Source organism: Cibotium barometz, chromosome 10, assembly GCF_041138505.1.
Source record: "Cibotium barometz isolate CiBa-2024 chromosome 10, ASM4113850v1, whole genome shotgun sequence".
Taxonomy (NCBI): Eukaryota; Viridiplantae; Streptophyta; class Polypodiopsida; order Cyatheales; family Cibotiaceae; genus Cibotium; species Cibotium barometz.
Window position 1 is genome coordinate 4,615,353 of NC_141055.1, and position 12,406 is coordinate 4,627,758.

At 43.0% G+C, this 12,406-nt stretch overlaps 1 pseudogene across 1 annotated transcript; it reads right to left on the minus strand.

Annotated features, from left to right (window-relative positions):
- Window positions 1–395: 395 nt before the first annotated feature.
- LOC147634458 (putative xyloglucan 6-xylosyltransferase 5 pseudogene) lies at window positions 396–2,762 on the minus strand (annotated as a pseudogene). Its single transcript, XR_015266751.1, has 2 exons — window positions 2,560–2,762; window positions 396–2,443 (listed from the first exon to the last, which is right to left on the minus strand). The product of XR_015266751.1 is annotated as a putative xyloglucan 6-xylosyltransferase 5 pseudogene (transcript).
- Between the last annotated feature and the right edge of the window lie 9,644 nt (window positions 2,763–12,406).

Here is a 12,406-nt window from a genome sequence, read left to right on the forward strand (position 1 = left end):
CCCTTTATTACACCTCTGCACATCCACACCTCCCCAAAAAAACAAAAACAAAAAAAAGGCCCTCCTCTGGCATGCCCTTTCGCCCACATCTTCCTTTCATTTCTTCTCTGCCTTTTAGGTGGCTGTTTCATGCCAAATCACTTTTGAGACTTGGTGAACATAATACTTAAGGGAAAGGTGAGCTCTCTCAGCAAGCCCCAAGCTCATGCCAGAGAACTCTGCAACAACCTCCAAAGAGGACCAATGTGCATGAAATAAGCGGCTGCATTGGTGGGCCTCACGTGGAATGAACACGACCAAAACAACGAGGCCCATCCTAAACATCAAACAAATTGCTTCATATACCACCACAAAACTAAAGAGCTGAGGGAAACATACGAAACAAGAAATTAAGACACACAGGATATTGACTGCTTCAATTCACAAACCACTAGAACTCACTGCTGCATTACTAACAGATTACCTTCCAACAGTAAGGCGGCTGCCACGGCCATAAAAGGAAACAAAACAGCAAGCTGACGAGACCATCATTATGCTATCAGAATGTTGTCCGAATAATGTGCATTGCATGGCTTAGAGCATGGTTTCTCATGCTGAAACTTCTTTAAAGCAAGTGAATCAGAGTAAGAAGACACTAAAACTTACCCCAATAATTATCTCCCGAAAGCAGAGCAACAATTGAAATTGTGTTGAGAAGATTGGAGAAGAACCCAGGTGTAGATTCTCGCTGCTGGATTTCTCGAGTGGAGGACAGCCCGTGTATGAAGGTGTATTCACTTGGATCAAACCCACGGAGAGGCTCATATACACCCAAATCAAGCTTACAAGACAGGTGATGTCATCGTAAACAAGGCTGAGATGAGAATGCCTTAAAAATCAAAGTAATCAATCGAACCTTCAACAAGAACTTGAAAAAGGAAAAATGGGGGCGGCAACGCACAGATAGAAAACAACGAAACCAAACCAAGCTTGCCTTTCCCTGTGAGTGTAGTCGCCACCTCTCCTTCGGAGCCCTAAAAAAGGCACCACTCAGGGTGTCCTACTTACATCGATGATTCAGCTTTTCAAAAAGAGTGGTTGACCAAACGAGGGGTGGAGGAGATTGAATCCATCTTTAATGTCAAGAGGACGGTCGGTGTCATTTGTAGTCCTCTTCACCCTGAAGGTGCCCAATGTCCTGTGCTGGAACCCATACATCTGCAGTATCTGATTGTCCCCAAAGTTGAAAGACCTCTCCATTTGCTTCAAGCATCTCTCAACAGAATAATCCCCATAGCTGCCACATGGTTTGCAGCCCACAAAGTGGGTAACAAAGGGCCATCTCTCATCTCCATATCCGGGGTGATGCTTCTCAATGGCCTCCTCAAATTTCTCCACAATAGCGACCCAGTAGCCATGCAGGTAATAGGAATTTTCCAGGAAAACCTTGTCCCCCCATACATCTCTCTGTGTGATCAGAAGATAGATGAGAGCTGATTGATCATCTGCCTCAAATGCAGGCCGGCCCACCAGTGCCTCAGAAAGAACTTTTCCCGCCTCTTCTCTTATTTTTCCCTTTGGCCCCATTGGTGCCCATGCATCAAGCAGATCTAAGGACCACTGGCAATTTCTGATCAGTAAACTGCCTGTGTTAAGCCCTACCCACGTCCTCTTGTCATATATCTCCTTCTCCCAGCCATGCAGAATGAAATTGTGATTTTTGTACTTGTCCAAAGGAAGCTCAAACACCATATCAGTGAGCATGGCATCACTGTCCATCCACCACAACCATTCAATCTCCGGATGCGCTAGCATAAGCTTGCGAATGAGGGGCAGTTTAGACCAGTACCCAGCCATTTCCGCATCCAGGTGCGCCATGTTGTAAAAGATTTCGATGCTGTGTAGGCGGCAATAGTCGATCTTGTTCTTGATAGACTTGAGAAGGTAGTGATCTCCGGCCGGGTTGTCACAAGGTTTGGGTGGGGAGCCACTGACCAGCAAAATGCGGGGCTTTCCACTGGGCAGGCTTCCAAGGTCGGGATTCTCCAGCAGCCAAGCACGTCTCTGTTCATTCCAATCAGATATCTTGGGCCCCAAGCTATAAGTTTTGTTGGGATCCATCTCTAGATCTAGTTCGTCCTCCTCTTCGGGCTCAGTCTCCTTGCCGTTCACAAGCTTACTCTGCTGCCCACCATTCGCACTGGACATGTCTGGCATCAGATCATTGGGATCCTGCGATGGGACACCCACACTACCCAGGCCAATGGTGCCCCTTAGGACCAGAATGGTCACAAAGCCACAGAGCAATGTGATCTTCAGGTTGTTGATGGTCTTGTAGATTTGCTTGCCCTTGGAAGAGCCGCGGCCGGGGTTCCATGTGTTATAACCCGGCGCAGGGCGCATTGTTGGTGCTGCTCCTTTCTTGACGTTATCCCTCATAGTGAAGGAGCCCAAATGCAAAACCCTAAAGAAAATCCACCCTTAAGGAAAAACCTACAGGAAAGAAGTGTTGGGAGGCAATGCAAACAAACCAAGCGCACGCGCGCGCGCACACATACACAGAGGAGAGGGGCGACTTACAGGAATGGGTTTATCAAGCCTTAACTAAACTGCCCAGACGCGGTCCCTTGACTCCCTTCTGCTTTTTGCTTTTTGCACACACCGCCTGGAGAGACTTGACAGTGAAAGATGAGCGCCTGCTCAGAAGAGCTAGTGTGTGAAGGCTGTCCAGTGTCTACCTCACTAATAGTGGATGTGTGTCACACGACGTGGTTGTAACATGTGCGTACAGCAAAAAATACTGTGGATTGAATAAACATAAACATTTTATAAAATTTTCATAGCCAAGAATTAACACACCGGCTCGAAAAAAACTCGAAGGAAAAAGTTAGGGTTCAGATTAAAAAACAAGAAAATAATGATGATATGGGAAAATAGGGTGCTCTACCAGGCAAAAAAAAAAGGTGAAACTGCGAGAAAATTAAAATTAAAAAGAAAAACTTTATATAACCAGCGTAAAATGCTAAGAAGGGTTACGAAGACAGAGCCCGAATCTCACACTGTACACACACAAAAACAAATCAAACCAAAAAAGAGAGAAACTCATACTTGATTTTTGCCAGCTAGAACCTACCTACTTCAACTTTTTTTGAGATCTGATTATTACCACTGACTGCCTTTCTCCATATATTATGTGGGCTCGAGCACCTTGGGATTCCTCAACGGTCCAGCTGTGAGAGTTTTGTTGAGTATGGCGGCCCCATGGGTATATTTTATAACTGATTTTTTTTATACCCTCCCTCTTATGTAGACGGCATCACACTCGTTTTTGAGCATTTTGGCGCTAAAATACTTGTAGATTTTTAAAATGCTTGCAAAAATTACACTAAAATACCAAAAAAAAACCTTGCTGTATTTTACCAAACCCGTCAATTTTGAAAGGCAAGGGTGCCCATCAAAAATCAAGCCTGAGTACCACTCTTGTCTCCAACTAAACACCCCATTTTCCTGATGGATTGGGACCCCAAAAATGTGCATCGATTCTCACAAGCAAGCTCATGTATGGAGTAGTCCAAGTTGTCCCAAGAAGCCATGGCCTAACATCCCATGTCCAATGCCAAAGTTAACACATGTTGTGAACATGAATCACAAAAAAAGGACTTCATTTCCTCCTAGATTATTTGGACATGGAGTTTGTCATGTTGTGGATGCCATATCACATCATCTTAATCTAACATGTACTAATGGTTAAGTTGGCATGCCACATATTACATAGTAACATTAAAAAAGCAAGCACTACAGGGGGCACATGACATGGGTTTGTTAGAAGCACTCTTAGGGTGGGATGGCAATGTGAATTTTTATGATGTAAGCAAGGCGATGACATGAGCCATGTGAGCTAGCTCTTGGGGTGATTGAGAGATAATAGGTTTGATTGGAGGGAATTTCAATGGAGAGAATCAAGGGGAGTGAATTGAGGAGGAAATTATGGACCTAGATGCTCTTTTGTGAGCTATATATTGATGTGACCCCTCCTCATTTGTGAGCTTAATCACTATTTTCATTAATGCCTTGGTTGTTATGTTTATGTCTTTTAATTAAAACTGGCATGTGTTTAAATAATCTTTTTTAATTAACCACAAACTTCTTGTTTTATCCACTTTAGCTTCTACATTTACATGATTTTTATTTGTGAAGGTGGCATGTGTTCACCTAGGACTTTATGATGTAGTGACGAGAGTCATTTGGTTGTGTGCTGGCATAGGAGTTTGCTTTTAGTGAGATTATGGAAGGAACCTTCCTACTACTTATGGAAGAGTTTTAAAATGTAAGCTCCAATTGGAGAATGTGTGTGTGTGCGTGTGTGTGTGTGTACGCACGCACGTGCATGTGTATGCACTCACAGGCCCTTGCACACAAGTGGTTTGAGAATGGTTTTAGGAGAGATTGCATTGATTGGGTTGTAATTATGGGTGCACTTGATTGGAATTTATTGGGTTGCAATTACATTATGAGTACACTTGATTGGTTAGAAAATTCTAGAAGGTGTGGAGTGGATGAGGCCTTTTATAAAGCCTTTAAAATCTTATAATTTGTAAACTTTAAAGGATCTGACGATAGAGAGAAAGAGACCTCCCCCTAGGTGTTTGTGCAAACGTAGTGGGGGTGTCCTTGGGGAATTAATTTACATGTGACCTTGCATGAGTCAATACGAGGGTGGGTGTGTCTCGCACATGCATGCCGGGCGAGTCAATAGGAACCAAAGGATAGCAGACGCATGGGATCATTTCGATGAGCCGGGAGATGGTGAATGGGGGATTGAGAGCCGGGAGACGAGATGAAGAGGTATCGCGAGGAGCATGAAGGCGATAGAGATGCGAAGAAACTACAACAAAAGTGAATTTCTTCGTGCCTGAATGCTCAAGCTTGGCAAGAACATATCCAAAGCGGAAAGGTATGTGCTAATATCTCGTCAGACTTGGTTAGAAGATAGATAGGCTTGTTCTCTATGTGTTATGCTATTATGTTTTGCCCAAGGATACCGTCGAGCAAGGCAAAGCTGGGGAAATGGCTACAGGATGAGGTGTTTCACGAGAAAGCCGTGTCCCAAGTATTCTACTTAGGGAAAGGCTTCTATAACATGTTATTTGTGAAGGGACGGGACCTATTTGCAAGGGCTCCGCTTTTTATGGAAGAAAAACTTGTGCTTGCAATGCTCTTTGACCCTGCTTTAGAGCCTTAGAGAAGCCTATCCGATGTGGGTCCATATCATGGGACTTCTGCCTCTTTTGAGGCCTGCCCTGAGGGACTTGGCTAGCGCATTAGGCCTTGTGTTATTTGTAGTGAGAGACGAGATGATAATGGGCCCTATTTGAATAAGTTTGTATATCCTAGAACACTTTGGTTGAGATATTGAAAATGTAAGAACTGGAGTTAAGGGAGTTAGGGAAGATTGTTAATCCCATTTTGCTCCTCCAATTGAGGACATTAATCAGTGTCATGTAAAGGCACTATAAAAGTTGTACATTTTGAGATACTGGCCACCCAAGGCCTTAGTTAGTAAGTTTTGGGCGTCCAAGTGTGAATAAGGCCCAGTTGTATAAAAGGTAAATTCTCATAATGAAAAGTGATAATCCCCCTTTGTGCTATGAGAGCTTTTGCTTGATCTTGTGTATGTGAGAGAGAGAGAGTGAGAGTGTACTCTAGTGCATCCTTTTCTATGCATGTGTGTGTGGAGGAGTAAGAGGTAGATTGCCTTGTAATGTGGTGAAAGCGACTCTGCAGTGATAGCATGGAGGTGGAGATTAGAGGAGTGGAGCTTCTAAAAGCGATCTTAGGGAGCCTCAAGGGACGTGAGCTCAAAGAATTGGCAAGTACCCAATGATGGTTGTTGTATATTGCTTCTTCCGATTGTGAATGGGTAGAGTTCTCTCTTGGGAGGTGCAGTAGCCCATGACATTTTTGGCGTCGTTGCTAGGAAAGCACAATTTTTTCTTCCATTCTCTTAGATCTCCAGCTCCCATGATGCAAGATTCACTATTGCCTTTGCATTTGAAAGGTGCATTGTGAAGAAATTGTGTAGATAAGGTTTGAGTGGTAGAGAAAGAATTACATTAGTTCTGGAAAATCGTGTGTTGAAAGTGTGGGTGAGTATGGGAGAACCTAAAGGAAAGCTACACTTAGTTTTACATTCAATTTTGATGTTTTTCGTCACCAATTCCTACAGCGTGAGCTAGTAGTTAGTGACATGCAGTGCATTATTAAATCATGAAAAACTAGAAAAAAGGAGCCATTAGTTGTATTCATGTCTTGCATTGCATTCCCAATCCTTGGCACAACCTTTCTGGATCAATAGGATAGGAAAATCACCTTCTAAACTATCATTTGGTTGACGCGGCTGTTAACACGTGAAAGTGCAGGAAACCATTCACAGCGTGAAACATAACCTGCTACTTCATGGCGTGAAACACTTTCTGCAACAATCAGTGCTAGGAATCTCAGGATTACCTTACTAAAATTAGGGCTCCTTATCCTGATACATCTGACACAACAAAACAAAAAATCTTATCTCGTGAAATAGTAGCGAAGCACTTCACAACATGAATGACATTCTGTTTCACAGCGTGAAGCATAGTTTGTTTCACGATGTGAACTGCAGTTTGCTACTTCACGGTGTGAAACATAACCTGCTACTTCACGAGTTAACCCTTCACGAACTAACGCCTCACGTATTAGCAGTTCACGAAATAACCTTTCACATACTGTTAGTTCACGAATTAAGGGTTGTCAAACCCCAAAGGTAAGAGAGTAACCTAATTGCACCATTGGAGTCTATGCGACTCAGATTAAAGTAATGCGACTCAGATTAAAGTAATGCTGAGCTAAAAACTCAAAACATGAAACACCAATTGCCACAGCATGAAAAATAGTTCATGACGTGAACAACATTCTGTTTCACGACGTCAACAACATTCTGTTTCACGACATGAACTGCTGCCTAACCAGAAAAGACAGCTCGGCAGAAAACCACGTGAAATGGTTGGAGTAGTGATTTCTCCTATTGAAACACATTCTCATGCACTTGAGGTCCGAAACTCATTGGAGATGACCTTACCCCCAACGATAGTGCATCAAATCACCCAGGTTATTTCTACCAAAAAAGTGTTGGTTCAGGCCACTCAGTGGAGCACTCAATTGAGTGTTTCAGCTTGGAGGAATCTAACCACCATAGAAACAAGTAGTGAGGAATCCATAGAAGAAGGGCTAAGATTCTATGGCCTTGGAGAGGAAGAAAAACCCTCTTCTCTGACGAGGTCTAGCGGAATCTTTGATATAGCCAGGAGATTTTTCGATCTCCAGCACGGTATTGAAGATGAAGCACAATTTGTGGGTATGGGCCTGTGAACAAGCACATGACACAGTCTCTAAGACCGGATTTACCAACCTAACCTTCTGGCCCCAGGAATGCTAACGCAATGAGGATTAGTGGGATGACTCCAGGGCTAGAAGATATAAGGAAAGCGCTGCCAGGACAAGTCAAGTCTTCTTCCCTACATTGGAAGAAATGGAAACAAACTTGAAGAGGGTTGAGGGGCAGAGCAACAATTGCAGCTATTGAGCTTAAGAAAATAGGAGCTCGATATGCGAAGAACATGGGTGGAGCAGAGGGAAATAGAGAATTTGAATAAGTCCTGACCACGTGGCAAAGAACCAGAATCATCTAGAAATGCCATTGACAACATGTGGATGGGAATAACAGAAGGAGTGATACCAACTTTAGAACCCATCCAAAGGCTGACGAAGGCCTTGAAACACAAGAAGAGGAGCACAGTCTACCTAGGGCACCTACAGGAGGTGAGTATCGTCTCTACAAGAGAAGATATACAAGAAATGATCAATGATAACACGTTCTTGAAAAGCATGGAACTTCTGATCCTACAAAGGTGGGGCTGAGGCTGCCAACAATGAGCCAAAAAATGAGTAATTACCCGAACCCATCCTTAGACCTAAATTGAATAGAAGACCCTATACATGAAGAGAACATGGCCTAGGTAGGGGGTAGCTCCTCGGAGGCCAATTGTGGATCCTAAACATAGTCACAAAAGATCGGATCTGCTAAATATGGCCGTGGAAATGGGCCAAGGTATGGTTAGGGAGCTAGGCATTTCCCTCGAATCTAGACCATCCCAGATGAAGCCACATATTATTTCAAAGCTTGTGCAAAAATTCTCGAGAGATGGATACCCGATCCAACATGTAGAGGTCTTTGAGTCTATGAAACATGTGGGCTAGTGAGCAACGTAACCACCATGATACATGCTTTTTCTTTGACCCTAGAAAGGAAGGCTCACCAATGGTATCAAACACTAAAACATGAGGATAAAGTCAGTTTCACTTAACTTAAAAATGTGTTCATACTACCAAGCTTTGCTCAAAGTCGTGAGACAGATGGAGTCATGTGGCTCAGCTCCACAATATCAAGCAAAAGGAAAATGAGTCCATGTGAGATTATGTTTCTCGGCTCAAGCACTTAAATTCAAGATGCAAGTTGAGGGAAAGGCTAACTGATGATCAATTATTGCCTTGCTTCCGAAGAGGAGTCCAAGACCATAAGATGCATCATTATCTAGTGTTAGCCCCCCGCCGCCGACCAGCAACTCTAGATGCTTGATGTAAGTTGGCAATTGAATATGAGGACAATATTCTTGAGTTGCCACAACCAAAAGACACCAAGGAAGCTTCAGTAGTGGTAACATCGTGAGTCTCCAGTCATCTCAGGACGACACAGGAACCAAAAGAAAGAAAGTTGGCAATATGACAGTGTCCAAACTTAGTAATGCCATCTTGGAGAAATTAAAATTCAGGGATAGGAGAGAAGCATTAGGAAATGCTCATCTCTACCCCCGGAGAGAACTGATCTGGTGCTCAATTGTAGACAAAATCACACGAGCACCGAATGCCCTCACTTAAGACGACCAAGGCAATTACTCTATTGTGCTCACTGTCAGAGATTGGGAAACCATGACACTGCCATGTGCAGAGATAGTCGAGGGTCCAGCCCTTAGAATAACTTTGACCACCCAGAGTCCCGCTAGCCTTGCCAGCACCCCCAGTGCAATGTGACTGCAAGGAAGGCAGCCAAATACTTACCTACCAAGAGGGATGTTCCGAATGCCAGATATGTCTCCTTTGTCGCTCGCCACGTGTTTTACCCCCACAGCCACCACAGCCCAAAATTAACCAGGTGTTGATTAAGGAGCCCTTGGATGAGGGAGAAATCATGCGCAAGGTAGACGTCAATAATGACTACTATGAGGAGCCCACAAAGATCACACACCAGAGTATTATGTGTTACAGAATAGCATGCCAGTACCAGTGTTTCAAACCGTGGTATAATGGAAGAGAAAAACATAAACTCAACTATGAGGAGGGTACCCATACAATGTTTTCATTATAATGGACCTCATCGAGTAGTAGAGTGTTCTCTTAAGAATGTGGCTAATGCTGGCCAAGCTCAGCCAATCAGCATCATAGACAAACGTGATGCCAACACTTTCATGTGTGAAGTGTGATGTTAATCATTTGATCAAAGACTGCCTATATCGCGCCAGTATTTCCTCTTCTACTTCTAACCACGCCACTATCAAGACTATAAGTTTGCATCCTGGGAATATCACGTCACTGAATGTCCTGACACAAGCGTAAACGAAACAAGTGGACAAAGAGAAAAACCCAGAAGGTGTTACAACCTCTAAGACTCAGAGAAGAAGAAGAGTGAAAAAAGTGGGCAACGGAGATACCATGGTCATAATTCAAGATGGATCTCAAGAAGATACCATTGATACTGGATCCACCCAATCAAAGGAAGAAGGTGACCAAATGTCAAAACAAAATGGACATGGCCAAGAATATACAAGAGAGAGACCAACGACGATAAGGGGATTGGAGAATATCCAAATGCTGAAGAAGAAATAAGAAAGCTTGAAGAAGCTAAGGCCAGGCCTGGTTAAGGAGTGTCAACGCAATCACAAAGCCAAGATAAGGGCTTAACCGAGCTAGGGATACAATGTATCCAAGAACTGAGCTATTAAAGGAAAGGAGATTAGACATGCCTATTCCCAGAAGAGTCTAAGGAAGGGACTTAAAGTGACCTCATGGCAAGAATTTTTGAGGAAGTAGATCTAGATTTGTCAATCGCTTAATTCCCTAGGATTGAATACGCAACAAACACGTGTAAGGAGCCCTCACTTGCCAAGGAACCTAGTCTTGTAGCCATATTGTCCACAATTGTCAAAACGCCACTAGGACCAATGCTACGCAACACATCGGCATTGTGGGCAGATGTCAAGGACTGGGTAGAAGGAAGATTGAACCCAATGTCCACGACATAGGGGAGCCAGTCACCTCTGGCAGAGAAAAACCTAGTGCATGAGGAAGAAGGAAAACCCAGATTTGTCAAAATATCTGTCAACCAATTGGAGTGAAGAGTTAAGATAACCCTGGAAGGAAAATGAGAGAAAAAGGGTATGGAAAAACAGCCGGAAACACCCAAACTCACTAAGGCAGGATGTAGAAAATGAAATAAAGCTCTAGCTAAAGTCGAGCGTGTGAGGCAAAGAAGGCGATGGCTCAGACGAAGGATGAGGAGGATGACAAGCTAGACCTACTCTTAGTGCCGGACCATTTCAAAACATTGATGAACGAAAGGTGGTCCAATTGACGATGATGAAAAGAGTAAAGGAAGATGGGCAATCCATGTCTTACGATGGCCCAACTGAAGTTAAGGAGGTTGATATTGTAGAGCCAAGGGGGGACACCAAACCTGTCTACATTGCTAAAGACTTAACTGGGGCCGAAGAAGAGAGCTTATTGCTCTCTTAAAAGAATTTAAGGACTATTTTACTTGAAAATACACGGAAATGAAAGGTGTACCACCCGAGGTAGTTCAACACACTATCCCGATCATGGAAGGAACGAGACCATCTAAGCAAAAACCATATTAGATGAATCCGAAATATGCAGCAATTGTAAAAGGGGAAATTGATAAACTCATTACTGCAAATTTCATCTATGAAATCGAGCATACAGATTGGCTTTCACCAATTTTGATTGTCCAAAGAAAAATGAAAAATTGAGAGTATGTGTTGATCTCAAAATGGTCAATGAAGCCACCAGGAAAGACCACTACCCAACTGCCATAGACCACTACACATAACATGTATTAGAATGGATAGGAGGTGAAGAAGCCTGGAGGTTCTTAGATGGGTTTTTGGGCTAGAATATCAGGTGTCCATATGCTTATAAGGTTATGCCTTTTGGCATCACCAATGCCCCAACAACTTTCCAACGACGACTGATGTGCACGTCTTTCAAGGATTACTTGCAAAAGTGGCTTGAGGTATTCATTGACGATCTATGTGCACACTCACGTTGGATTGAGCACTTGGTTTGCTTGAGGAAGGTCTTTGAAAGATGTCAATTATATCGTTTATCCTTAAACCCTTTAAAGTGTTGATTCTGGGTCAAGCACGACGTAATCTTAAGGCACATTGTGTCTAAAAATAGTATTTCCACTGATGAGAGCAAGGTAAAATTGATCTTGGAATTACCTCCACCAACCAACTACAAAGGTGTATAGTGGTTTATGGACCACGTTGGGTATTATGGATGCTTCATCATATTCTATGATGAAATTACTCATTGTTTTTGAATGGAATGAGGAATGCTAAGAGGCCTATGAGATAAGTTGAAGAATGCTAAGAGGCCTATGATAAGTTGAAGAATGCCACGGAGCGTGAAGGGTTAGCTATGGTTTATGTTGTAATACAGATTTCATCTATGAAATCGAGCATACAGATTGGCTTTCACCAATTTTGATTGTCCAAAGAAAAATGAAAAATTGAGAGCATGTGCTGATCTCAAAAAGGTCAATGAAGCCACCAGGAGAAAGACCACTACCCATTGCCATACACATAACATGTATTAGAATGGATAGCAGGTGAAGAAGCTTGGAGGTTCTTAGATGGGTTTTCGGGCTAGAATCAGGTGTCCATATGCTTATAAGGTTATGCCTTTTGGCATTACCAATGCCCCAACAACTTTCCAACGACGACTGATGTGCACGTCCTTCAAGGATTACTTGCAAAAGTGGCTTGAGGTATTCATTGACGATCTATGTGCACACTCACGTTGGACTGAGCACTTGGCTTGCTTGAGGAAGGTTTTTGAAAGATATCGTTTATCCTTAAACCCTTTAAAGTGTTGATTCTGGGTTGTGTCTAAAAATAGTATTTCCACTAATGAAAGCAAGGTAAAATTGATCTTGGAATTACCCCCACCAACCAACTACAAAGGTGTACAGTGATTTATGAACCACGTTGGGTATTATGGATGCTTCATCATATTCTATGATGAAATTGCCATGCTA